A 12,919-nucleotide genomic window follows, 5' to 3' on the forward strand; every position below is an offset into this window, starting at 1 on the left:
TGGTCGTCCTTTCAACCTCATGAGATTTGAAATGGAGCTCGCACACCTACAACACAGGGCTCCATTTCAAGGACCATTCCACAACTTAAGTGATTAAAATCACATATAATACACTAATAACTAAGACTTACTTTTGCATTTTTGGAAGGAACAAAATCATCTCGGCGAATAGCTCGTGACCACTTAAGCTACCTCGGAGTGTCGTCAGTTGGAAACGAGAAAACACTCACTTTAGGGCCAGTGCGATAATTGCCCTTACAATTTGGAACACTGCATTTCTGAAGCATCGTTATTCATAATTTGAAAAACAGTGATCGCAATTCACAACACACCACTAAAAATAAACTCAGTTCTAACCTCACGTGGTGGCCATGCCGGCACTTTAAACACAATTTATCAATATTAACAATTTATAAGTACTATCACCTTTAACTGAACTAAGGAATAAGGAATATTAAGCGAGTGTTAACACACAAGACTCGATTAACATTAATATAATCGATGAAAAACACACATAACAGGGAAACGCGTCCTCATACACCAAGCGGCAACAAGTTGAGTTACTGGCATGGGCCTCCTTCAACATACGTCATCAGCTACTCTCATTCGTATTGCCAGGCCTTGTTCTCTAGGAGGCGCTGGACATAGGTACTAATTTAACGCTGAAAAAGCGGCCCGACCGTGTTCACGGTTTGGCCGTTAGATGTCGGGTTTTCGTTCTGTTCTTGGTGGACTTTAACATTGTGATATGCGGAGTAATTGTGATGATGTGTTGATTTTGTGCAATTTATTGTGAATATTGTTTCTGTCGGTGAGTATATGTGAGGTTGAGAAGAATGTGCACTGTTGTGTACCCCTCTGTATTTCGAATGACACTAAAACAGCATGAAAATTGACGTTCCATAGTTTCCCTTCCGAGTGCGGTTTAAGGAAGAAATAGAAGCAAACTATTTATAGGCAAGGTGATATAGTAGGATCTCTTTAGGTACCTAGCAATTCTTCTCATAAAACAGATTTCAGTGTAAGCACATCAATCAAACTTCCTTCTGTTTTCATTGTGTATCCTTCTCACAAGCAGGAAAATGTCAAACGCAGGAAGCGTCCAGCTCCCAAAAATGATGTATTGCCATCAATTGTTTTTGCTAGTGGCTTTACGTCGCACCGACACAGATAGGTCTTATGGCGACGATGGGATAGGAAAAGCCTAGGATCGGGAAGGAAGCGACCGTGGCCTTAATTAAGGTACAGCCCCAGCATTTGCCTGGTGTGAAAATGGGAAACCACGGAAAATCTTCAGGGCTGTCGAGAGTGGGATTCGAACTCACTATCTCCCAATGCAAGCTGACAGCCGCGCGCCCCTAACCGCACGCCCAACTCGCCCGGTCCTTCAAAATTTAGTAAAAGTTCCGATTCAGATAACGATGAACATATCATATCTTCATACGTCAGCCATTAACGAAAAAAGAGTACAAGTCTCGTTTATATATCAAGGAAAGTCTACGAGTATCTCTGTTAAATCTAAAAAACATATACGGATGAGAAAATTAAATACCAGATTACAGAAATGCAATCTATAAATTGATAAGTAGGATACGGTTAATGAAATCAGAAAAAAAAAGTTTTACGGTATCTGAACTTGACCAAGAAATAAAAAGCAAACCAACTTAAAAAGCATGCTAAAATTGGTCATTTAGAAGCTTTATTCCTGTTAGAACGAATTTAATTTTCTTCTTCTTTCTTCATCCGTTTACCCTCCAGGGTCGGTTTTTCCCTCGGACTCAGCGAGGGATCCCACCTCTACCGCCTCAAGGGTGGTGTCCTGGAGCACCAGACTTTGGGTCGGGGGATACAGCTGGGGAGGATGACCAGTACCTCGCCCAGGCAGCCTCACCTGCTATGCTGAACAGGGACTTTGTGGAGGGATGGAAAGATTGGAAAGGACAGGCAGGGAAGAGGGAATGAAGCGGCCGTGGTCTTAAGTTAGGTACTATCGCGGCATTTGCCTGGAGGAGAATTGGGAAACCACGAAAAAACACTTCCAGGATGGCTGAGGTGGGAATCGAACCCACCTCTACTCAGTTGAGCTCCCGAGGCTGAGTGGACTCCGTTTCAACCCTCGTACCTCTTTTCAAATTTCGTGGCAGAGCCGGGAATCGAACCCGGACCTCCGGGAGTGACAGCTAATCACACTATCCACTACACCATAGAGGCGAACACAAATTTAATTTTACGGGAAGAAAAAAGATAAATACGGTGAAACGCCGCTAAATATTTGCGTAACGGGCATAACATCGCTCACCACACAGCGGCTTCTATACGAATGTCAAAATATCAGATGTGCGGAGGTAAAGATTGGATCGCTGATAATTGGTGAAAGGGCGATTAAACCCGAAGTTATTTATGACCGCAATCTCGATCCGCTTACCGGATACTCTGAGGCACAATTAAAGGAATCGGTAAGAAGTGACAAACTCCCTATTAGATTTCTCTGCTTCTTTCGTGAATTACTTATTTTATTTAAGCATATTGTAAGAAATACGTTGTAGAAAATAAGTGAAACAATTGCTCTTAGTCTATCTTTGATCTCATATCTGTTTGCTGCTTTCTGAAATTACTAGTTTTAGTGAATTTTTATAGTTTTTCATATTCGAACGTGTTGCAACGAGCGGGCGAGACAGATCAGTAAAGAGAACTCTAGTGGCACTTGCCGGAAGTATCTCGAGAACGAGTTTAGTCGTTGCCTACGCTATAATAGAAGGCCTGGACAAGCCGACACATTTCTGGGCGAACAAAGTAGTTCAGGCAATGGCCGCTTGGATCGCGTTTATGTTCTGTTGTTCTCATGTTCTGTCTATATCCTTATATTGAAGATTCATACAATAACGCGAAATACTACATTTTATTATCATTGTGACCGGTCTGAATCAGATATAAGCAACTTAGACACACTATACTTCATACAATTCTTTCATTTAGCACTTGATTATCACACAAGAATAAAGAATAGGGAAGTAGGCCTAAATAGAAGCAAATACAGTAGAGACAATACGCGACAATGAGCGAGATATCGAGGAACAGCTATTGGAACTCACTCTATCGGATAGACCTGAACAGTACTGATTCTCTCATAAGAGCACGTGTATTTTTGTGTGAAGTTTTTTGTGTTATTTATGCATTTTCAGTGAGTTGACATAATTAAATAGTAGCGTGTGTCATTCCTTGATATCTCCTCTCAACATGAGCGGAAAGGTATGAGCTGTGTTTGGCTGCAGTAATTACGAAGTAGAGAAAAATGCGCGGTCGTTCTTCTGGTTCTCTCGTGACAAGAACATGCAAGTAATATTGTGTTTGCATATATATTCTTCCAGTGACAGAGATTTTTATAGTACTTTATAATCTTTTGACCTGCTCGACCCATATTATAACTGGCATAGTGCAGCAGTTAACCTTCAATACCGATGTGTTGTTGTAGGTGTGATCTGTGGGTTTTGAAATGTCACAGAAGTGATTTGGATAAGGTGTACAAGAAAGAAGGGACGTTACGCTTATATAAGAATTATAAGTTCTGTTCAGATCATTTCCAGGCCAGCGACTTTAAAAATCCTCGACTATACGGCCAAGGGTATATTACATTTTTACTCTAATTGTACGTAAATATTCCTCAAAGCATCACTATCGACAACATTTTCATACTTTTCTTTAATCCCTCTTCTCAGATTAAAGAAGGAATTTTATAGATTTTCTTTCTGTTAGTAGGCTTCATGTTAAGAGGAAAATTGTCCAGCTTTTAAATGTTAATTCATTGCATCATGTGTGCAAGGAATGTGCCGATATTTTTATTGACAAGTGTCTTAATGTGATCATACAATGGTTTTTAAATGAGAAAAAAGACAAATCCAACCGTAAAAGTTCAGGCAGGAATGCTAAAGCTAAAAAAGTAATGCATAAATGAAAGATCAAGTCATTTCACAGCAGCCCATTTCATATCTTGTTTATGTATCTATTTTCAGTCTTTGAATAATAATCTTTTAAATAGTTATTCATTCATTTATCCAGAATTGCTTTAGCAACTTCGAAGTCAATATCTCAATACCACTTTCTTTCTAGACGTAATTTATTTAACCATTTCCGTATATACATTTCCATTGATATTTGAATTTAGCGCGATTTGTTCAGGTCAAGTCACTAGGAGCGCCACCGTCGAATTTGCTCCCATTTTAGCAAGGCGAAATCCGCAAGTGTCGCGTATTGTCTCTACTGTACTTGATAGAAGTACTCACACGATTTTCCCTATTTCTATAATTTCAACACATTTCTGCTCAGAGGCTTGCTCTTGAATTTGTTTAATAAATCACAGTCTCTAGTCACTTTCTTTGCATTAGTATCACGAACAGGCATGAATAATGTTGTAAGCATAACGTATGTGATGTGTGCTTGATCACAGTCGCGGCACTGAAACGTCTCTTTAAACTTTGGAGCTGTAAGGAATATCAGCTTTCGGACAAGGTTACATTTTCCGAGATATCCTAACGCCCGCGTTGTAAATATTAATACATTTTTAAGAAGAAGACGAATTTGCGTCGGCACTTTGTCGGGGAGCAGAATTCCCCTCACAGTACTTACACTGTAATCTGATTCAACAAAGTGCAAGCTACATATTCTGGAGTTATCATTAGGAACCCAAAGAGATCCTTTCCTGCTGCCCTGTCGAGAAATAGCAAGCCTCCATTTGTCCCCTAAACTCGGATCTATAGGAAAAAATGAAAATTGACGTTTGTGTACATTTTTCCGCTGTGTCAGATGTGCAGTTATGCACGCAACAATAAACCACCTTAACCTACAGGATTGAAAGAGAAACTTGACGGCAATTGGACCCAAGGGCTCTGAAATTTGGATCGTGGGTTGGCGACCACGGGACCCTTAGCTGAGTCCTGCCATTTCTTCTACTTACTTGTGCCAGGCACCTCACTTTCATCTATCATATCCGACCTTCCTTGGTCAACTCTGGTTCTTTGCCGACCTCGACGCTATTAGGTTTCCGAGGGGTAGGGAGTCGTTCATTTTCACGCCTTTTGTGGCCCTTGTCTTCCTCTGGCCGATACTTTCATTTGCGCAAGTGTCTGGTCCCTTCCAGTTTCTCTCTCTGATTAGTGTTATATAGAGGATGGTTGCCTAGTTGTACTTCCTCTTAACCCTCTACTGCATACTGTTGCCTTTAGGCAACAAATAACTTTTCATCTGTATAAATGGATAAATATTGTAGACAGAGGTAGTTTTACGACACACCTTCAACTGTACAATCAATTAAACACATATCTCAGTGATGCCTTTTTTTTTTTTTTTTTTTTTTTTTTTTTACATAACATAAGACAAAACAGCCCTACAACCAAAGGTACTCCTTCCACCCCGTCAACATCCACGCGAACCAACCACCGTTTATTTTACCTGGGCCCTCCCCATCACATTACCACAGGCTTCAGGAGTACCTCTGGCTCAACCTCAAAGACATTACCGACCTACGGTTCTTGCGCCATTCAGTACGTACCCATGGCCAGTAGGTAGTAATATTCGAATGTTAAAAGCTTAGCGTTAATTCGTGAAAAATAGTATATATATTCAACTATGGCAATCCACATCACATATGGGTGTTAAGCTATTAGCCCCAGTTAAGAATTGCCGGTACATCTAATACACTGAACGTATGTTGAACATTAAAGCTTGAAATTTTCTTCACCAAACGAAAACGAAAAGTAATTCATGCAGTACAGGGTTAAAACAATAATCACCACCACCACCTTGACGGTAATTTGGAAGCACATAACTAAACAAATGTTAAGTGCATCTCAGCAACCATCCATATATTGCAAATCGTGAGACCAAATAAATTAAAAAAGGGACAAAACTCTTCATATTTCATGTTAGAAAACGATGTTTAATATGTAATTTCTTCTCTTATAACATGTTGCAGTAACACACGTAATCATAGAATTCATGCCAAACAACAGAACATAAACGCGAACCTAGCGGTGGAAAGGAGAAAAACTATTACCCGCTTTTAATGCAAGAAATTGGCTCTCTGTCCAGGCCTTCTAGTATCTAGTAGGCTTTGGTACTCATTCACTTTGGTGTGCTGTACTTCCCGGCCTTGTGTATCTCGTAGGCAACGCCATGGCTTTATGTGGAGGTTGCGAATTGAAAATTAGTTCATTTCATTTAGTCGTTTGGCATTCTATTTGGTTTGGAGGAGATATTGGACGATTATCAACGGCACGGGTTGTTAACGAGTGAGAGGAACTGTGAGAAGTGTGGAGGGCTCACGATATGAAGTGTATTGAGAAATGACATTATTTTCTGGTGCAATGGACTCGAAGGGGTGAAGTGCACGTGGAGCGTGAGTGGCAGAAAGAACACTTTTTGTTTGAAAAGTCACGCCTTTCATTGTACCAAATAGAGTTCTATTCTATTTTGTGGTGCTTTTTAAGTAAGCCGCAAACCCCTCTTCTTTATTTGGAGCCGGGCATTACGAATCAGACTATTATTGACTGGAGGAGCTTCTGCCGTGAGGTGTGTGTAGCGTGGGTGGACAGAAACAAGAAGAAAAATAGGAGGGGCGGAGTGATCGTTGAAATTGACGAGAGTAAATTTGGGGAATCTAAATATCACCGTGGAAGAACAATTACAGGACAGTGGCTCTTCGGGGTAGTAGAAAGGGACAATTGCAAGAATTTTTTTGTTCCAATAGATAAGAGACAAACAGACCCTGCTAGTGGTAATTCAAGAGTGAATATTACCTGGATCCATCATCATATCAGACTGCTGGAAAGCGTATGATTGTTAAAGAGGACGAGGGATTTGTTCACCTCAGTGTTTATTGATTCTTGGAGGACCGGAAAAGTGAACAGGGCCAACAAGCGTCAAATGTCGGGTGGTGGGGTTTCCGTCCCCGCTCAAAATATTGAAAATAGGTGGCGTCACCTTAAACACGGGAGCTATTCCATCCCTGCATTCGGAAGAAAAAAGGGATATTTTGTAGGTTATTTGGCTGAATTCCTGTTTAAAAGTATTTTCCCCTTACCAGAGAGAGTGCACCATTTCTTCCGAGCTGCCGGAGAACTCTACCCTCCCATGCATTAAGGTAGGTATTAAAAAATTCATTACATTACGTTTACTTTTATATATGAGGTTACAGCTTGGGCTGGATTTGCAAAGATAGGTTACAGCTACTAAATTACATTTTTTCCTTGTCGTGCGCGCAGTGTGAGCTGCGGCGATAGTTAAGAGCCTCGCGAAGGCTCCCAAAGGGAGACACTGTTCTCATGACAAAGCTAAGCCTGGATTTGCAGAGATAGGTTACAGCTACTAAATTACATTTTTTTTCCTTGGCGTGCGAGGTAACAGTGTTCTTATTTTGCATGGGTTGGTAATGGAAGAAGCGAGTTCAGAATTCTGGGAATGACGTCATGTCGGCCAATGGCTGTGCTTGTATCAGGCCAGCTAATGGTCAATGGTGCGTGAAATATTTCATTAGGTTATAAAAGTAAATGTACCTCTTTGGACAGGCTGGGCGGATTCCTGGCATTGGTAATGAATGAACACATCTCTCTTCTGCAAGCATTTCAAGGTATAATTCATATATATTTCTTAGCAAAGCTGTGTGTTATAAACTGGAATGAGTACACTAAATTTTTACCCTGAAATAGTATCTGAAATCGGGGACATCTACTGCTAGTCGCTTGATGTGTATGTTTGTGTTACCAAAATAGTATCCAAGACAAAGCGTGTAGGACCCAACATTTGGCCTTCCCTGTTGCTGGAATCCAGATCGGCAGCCTACCACAACCATGGAGACATGGTGTCGTGAGAATCTCTCTGATCAAACCAAGAGAGACCTAACTATGGAGTTCCTGGCAAGTACGCAAGTGGATAGATAACCAGCCACCACCATCCATGTTAAGGTATCCAAATTTCTAATAGTGTCGGAAAGAAACTTTGGCTGGGTGTAGTCCCATACAGTGGCCCACCCCAAGATGGCTTCATGTCTGGGGATGGTTCGTTTCCTCCAGGACAACATCCGGCAAGTAGTCACTGGACATGCTCACTCGCTTACTTATTTCAGTGGCATCTTCAACATATTTTGTCAGTCCATAGCTTCACCTGTCAGATTTCTCTATCGTTCCCTTTTTGACCCTGTATCTGTACCAGGCATGTCAAGGTCACAAGCTGACTTACAGTTCCGCGTGCATTAAACAAAGTTGATACGTGCACTAGCCCAGGACATTATCAGGCAGTGTAAGCCTGGAGGGGTGTATGCTACATTATATGTTCATAACTACAGTACTCCGTGCAATACTTTGTATATATTCTTTCATATAAGGACATACATAATTGAGTGGGTTCAACTTGGCATTTACATAAAATGGCAAACCAACATGTATTGTAATCACCATGCACCAGGAAAAAAACTTATTTAAGGTTGCCATAAGCAACGAAGTACAAAATTAAAGGCTCTTTTTTTTTTAGGGGCTGAACACGCTCAACTCTCCTATGAACACGTGTGCAGTAGAATAATGCCACTACTATATCACTTCTTTAACAAAACACCATGCTTTTATGAACATGAAATGAACTTCAACAAAAGAAAATAGGCTACAGTAAAAGTAGTGTCCCTTCAAGGAACTCTGTTGATACTTAAGTATACTAATGCAAATGCACACTAACAAAATTACTGTGTCAATCCTTATGCCGCAGAGTGTGCGGTGTTGACCTTTTGGTGCGGTCAGATTCGCAGTGCAACCAACATGTCCAATGAGGATGGCAGATACCGTTGTACCTAGCCCTCATGTGGCTGTGACTACACGAGTTATGCAAGTTTTAAGGCAGCATATGAAAAGGGCACATGCTGGCATTTATAACCAGGAGGATCAGCAGCTTGGCCAGCAGCAAAAGGTAACAGCTTGAGAACAGTACTCCACGGAAGAACTTGAATGGATGGTGGACCTTGAATTCACTACCGCTCAATCGGTCATTAACGAAGCGCTTGCCCATGTAACTGGGCAACCCGTTGAAGGGGTAAGGAAATGGAACAAAACGAGGCGGTACCTTGACCTATTGCAAGAAAACGGGAAGAGGCAGTAGAAAGATTTAAAGATGCCGCAGTTGACCAGGAGGCACTCTACCTATTCTCTTCCTTACTTGAAGATGTCTCACTGGAACATATCAATAGACCAGAAATATATAAGTTCCTTGAGGATCTCTGGCCCAAGGTAACCCCTCCAATAAGGGAAATAATTCATCTAATCTTGGGAAATGGGTATGCCAGCGTAATTGAAAGGAAGATAAATATCTTCACTGCTGGCATTAAGTCAGGAACATCTCAACCCCAGAGGAGAGCAAGGAAGCACAAGTGACAACATGGTAATGGAAAGACAAAGAGAGAAGGGCTGCAGATGATAGGAGAACTCAGAACCTCTATTGAAAGTCTGGCACAATAGCCTCCAATATATTAGAAGAGCAGTCGGAGGTTACTGATGAAATGGTGCCGTCAATGGAGGAGTTTCAAAGGGAGTATGAAAGCATCTTTGCAGTTCCTGAAACTCGCGGCATAGCTACTAATGGTGAGGAAGATATCGATTTGACCAATAAAGTATGAGGATATCAAGTATTTTCTAAACAAGCTAAAAGACAGTTCAGCAGATGGGATTATTAGGGATGACCTGCAATGAGTCAAACTGTTTGACCTCGCAGAACTTTTCAGTGTAATCTGGGAATGGAAACGCATTCCATCTATATTTCGTGAAAACAGGACAATCATTTTACCTAAGGGAGGAGACCAATTACCATCTCCAGCATGGTTTTGTGACTTTTTAATAAAAACATTAACAGCAGGCTGGAGGGCGTGAGTAATCTGCATCAATCCCAGATAGGGTTCACCAGGATGAGGGGGACAATAGCTAACCCCACCATCCTGGAAACAATTATAGTGAGCATTGTGGAACTGGGATCCCAATGTTGCTCGTCAGTGTGGATCTTCCCGACAAAGTATGCTTTGAGTCTATATTAGATGCTTGCCATGCATGCTGCATCGATGGAGATACCATTGCGTATATTAAAGCAATGTATGATGATGTCCAAACGAGCCTGGAGTGCAGAGGCAAAAGATCTGTCAAAATTCACGTCAACAGGGGAGTATGGCAGGGTGACCACTCTTCAATTTGGTACTTGACAAATTCACCCATCGAGTATCAGAGATGAGGGGAGATCTTTGAACATGTACATTTGCAGATGACATTGTCTTGTTCATGGGAGATCTAGTTGCGATGAAGGGTCATTTGGCCCTGCTGGAGACTTTCCTTCAAGAGAAAAATATGGCTTGCAATGCCCAGAAACGCAGAGCATACCAGCTGCCCGAGAGTCCCTGGCACAGAGAGTGCTAAACTTATGTGGAAACAAAGTCAAGACTCAATATAAATGGCAAGAAGATCCCCGCTCGTGCTGTTGAGTCTCAACTGAAGTATCTGGGTCAGTTGTGTAACCATAAGGGACCCCAGGTAATAACATCAGCAAACCTGGAGGAAAATTTGACCAGATTGAAGAAAGCCCCCCTTAAACTGTGGCAAGATCAGGATCCTGGAGCAGTACCTCATACCTCATCCTTACCATAGGCTGCATAATATGGATATTACAGCTGCAAAACTGACTGTCACAGGGTGATTTGCAAGATCGTTAAGGCCACACTTCATCTGCCCATCATTACCACAACTTCATACATGCATGCCCCAATTCAGACTACAAATTGAGCGTACATACCACAATAGGTTAATGATGTTGTAGATGCAAGGCGAAGAAATTTATCAGCGAAGCCCTGAATACCACCTCAGGGAAAAAGCTTCTGCATAAGCTGCAGGTTATAACTGGAGCTTTAGAAATGACCCCCAAAAGGTTCTGGGACAACAAACTTCATCAATTTTCTCCCTTTGGAGGGTAGTAAATGGATTATAAATCCACCCTCGTCCTGGACTGGAAGCAACTATATCCACGTTATCCAACTATGGATAGGTCTATTGCCTACCAAAGCAGTGCCTTACGTCACTGGGAAGGGGGCGATGTGTAGATATGCAACGTGTAGGAGGAGGTAAACCATCACCCACGTACTGCAACAATATCCCGGTATGCCCTTTCAGCGTATCGCAAGGCACGATGCCATCAACACCCTCCTTAGGCGCACTATATACATGAGCAAGGATATGCCTTTCAAGATACATCCATTCTCACGTTTAGGTCAGGTAGATATTTCCCCGAACTAATTGTGGTCAAAGATGATTCTGTACGTCTTGTGGAAACCGTAGTCTCATGAGAACATGGGACTCTCTCCATTGTTCCTATAGCATAAAGAGAAATATGATATTCCCCATGTCATCAGGAGGATTGAGTTATACTCTGTTTCTAATGTTTTATTTCTTCTGGTTGTTGTAAGAACCAGAGCAACATGGCTGAGCACCAACGATCTGGTCATGATGGTGTTTTCTCTGCCAGCAGGTCTATGCGGAAAGATAGCGACAAATACACTTCAGCATGGAGGTCAAATCTACTGGGCCTTCAGGTGGATGGTGTGGGCACCACCCCGACACCATTGAGGTTCGTCAGGGAGGACGCCGTTGACAAAGGCAGGAACCGGGTGTTTGTTTCCAAGTGGCACCGGGAGAGGACGAGGCGGCAGCAGCAGGAGTCCGTTGGCAGGATCATTGGTGGAGCATCCACTTCCACAATATCTATGGAGAAGAAGGAAGAAGAAGAAGAAGTTTCTACCACCGCTGACGATTTGAGCAGCCAAGCAGCATCCTGTGCTGACATCGACTTTGGGATGTTGTGCAAAAAATAGAGCGGGTCCATCAACTAGGCCACCTGGAGAAACCACAAATTGTCCATACGAAACTGTCATTTTTGGTGCGGTTTATGCATCCCAAGGGGGCTCCGGTAAAGAAGTAGGGGACTGGAAATAATAATAATAATATTGCATTGAAAATTACTCATATGTGTTCAGGACTCCATTTTGAATATTTAGGTCTTGAAATGTTGCATTCTTAGTGATTTTGTGGGTAATATTGGTAACAGTTGCACATATGAAGTATGAGGATGTATTCATGATAGCCATCTTTGTTTCCAGAGCTGTTATGGAATAGACTGGTTACTTTGACTTTACAGCAAAGCATGGAAGTTACAATGCAAAGATGTTATTCTCATGACAGAGCTTGGCCTGGATTTTGCAAAGATAGGTTACAGCTATTATCTGCGCACCTTTTCTGGATAGATTTACACCCTAGTGCTGAATAGGTCGACCTCGGCAATCTTCGAGATTCGTATTGGCAACCTTTGAACACAAACTATGAATCGAGTACGCATCGCCGTGCAACATCTGGCGTACACTTTACGTACCGGTGTTGTTTACATAACAAAGCCACCATACAGGTTAGATGGTGACATGAGTGCAGAAAATAATCCTAGTACATCACAGGAACCACCAGGTACTCCTAAACGGAAATGACCATCAAGGCTTATACATAGCGAGGGACGTAAAATAATAGCACACATCACAAAGTGCTGTGCGATGGAAACAAGTCTATCCAACGTGCTGCCGCGTATACGGGAAAATCCGTGGCCACTATTCATAGGATTAAGGCATTTACTGCTTTTCACCCCGGCGATTCACCACCCACACCTGGTAAAAAGAGGCAGGTCTGTCTAACCAGTCTACCTAATCTGTTCAAACTAATATAATTATGGATACTAGTAGGTTGTCATGTGCTAGTGTTATATGATGTTCTCCTCTTTCTCGTAGGAAGAGAACGCTCGGGAAGATAGAACTGGACGATCGCGAAAAACGAGTGATAAGGGACACCATCGAACACTTCTATACCGTCCA

The 12,919-nt window shown here is 42.0% G+C and overlaps 1 long non-coding RNA gene across 2 annotated transcripts; it reads left to right on the forward strand.

Moving 5' to 3' along the window:
* Positions 1-6,159: 6,159 nt before the first annotated feature.
* Positions 6,160-12,614, forward strand: LOC137496985 (uncharacterized). Of its 2 annotated transcripts, none has more exons than XR_011017566.1 (2): positions 6,160-7,135; positions 11,533-12,614. It is a non-coding gene; the product is annotated as an uncharacterized lncRNA (long non-coding RNA). The 2 variants fall into 2 exon arrangements; XR_011017567.1 differs by having other exon boundaries at positions 11,536-12,614.
* Positions 12,615-12,919: the final 305 nt, after the last annotated feature.

This window comes from Anabrus simplex, chromosome 1 (assembly GCF_040414725.1).
Source record: "Anabrus simplex isolate iqAnaSimp1 chromosome 1, ASM4041472v1, whole genome shotgun sequence".
NCBI classification, from domain to species: Eukaryota; Metazoa; Arthropoda; class Insecta; order Orthoptera; family Tettigoniidae; genus Anabrus; species Anabrus simplex.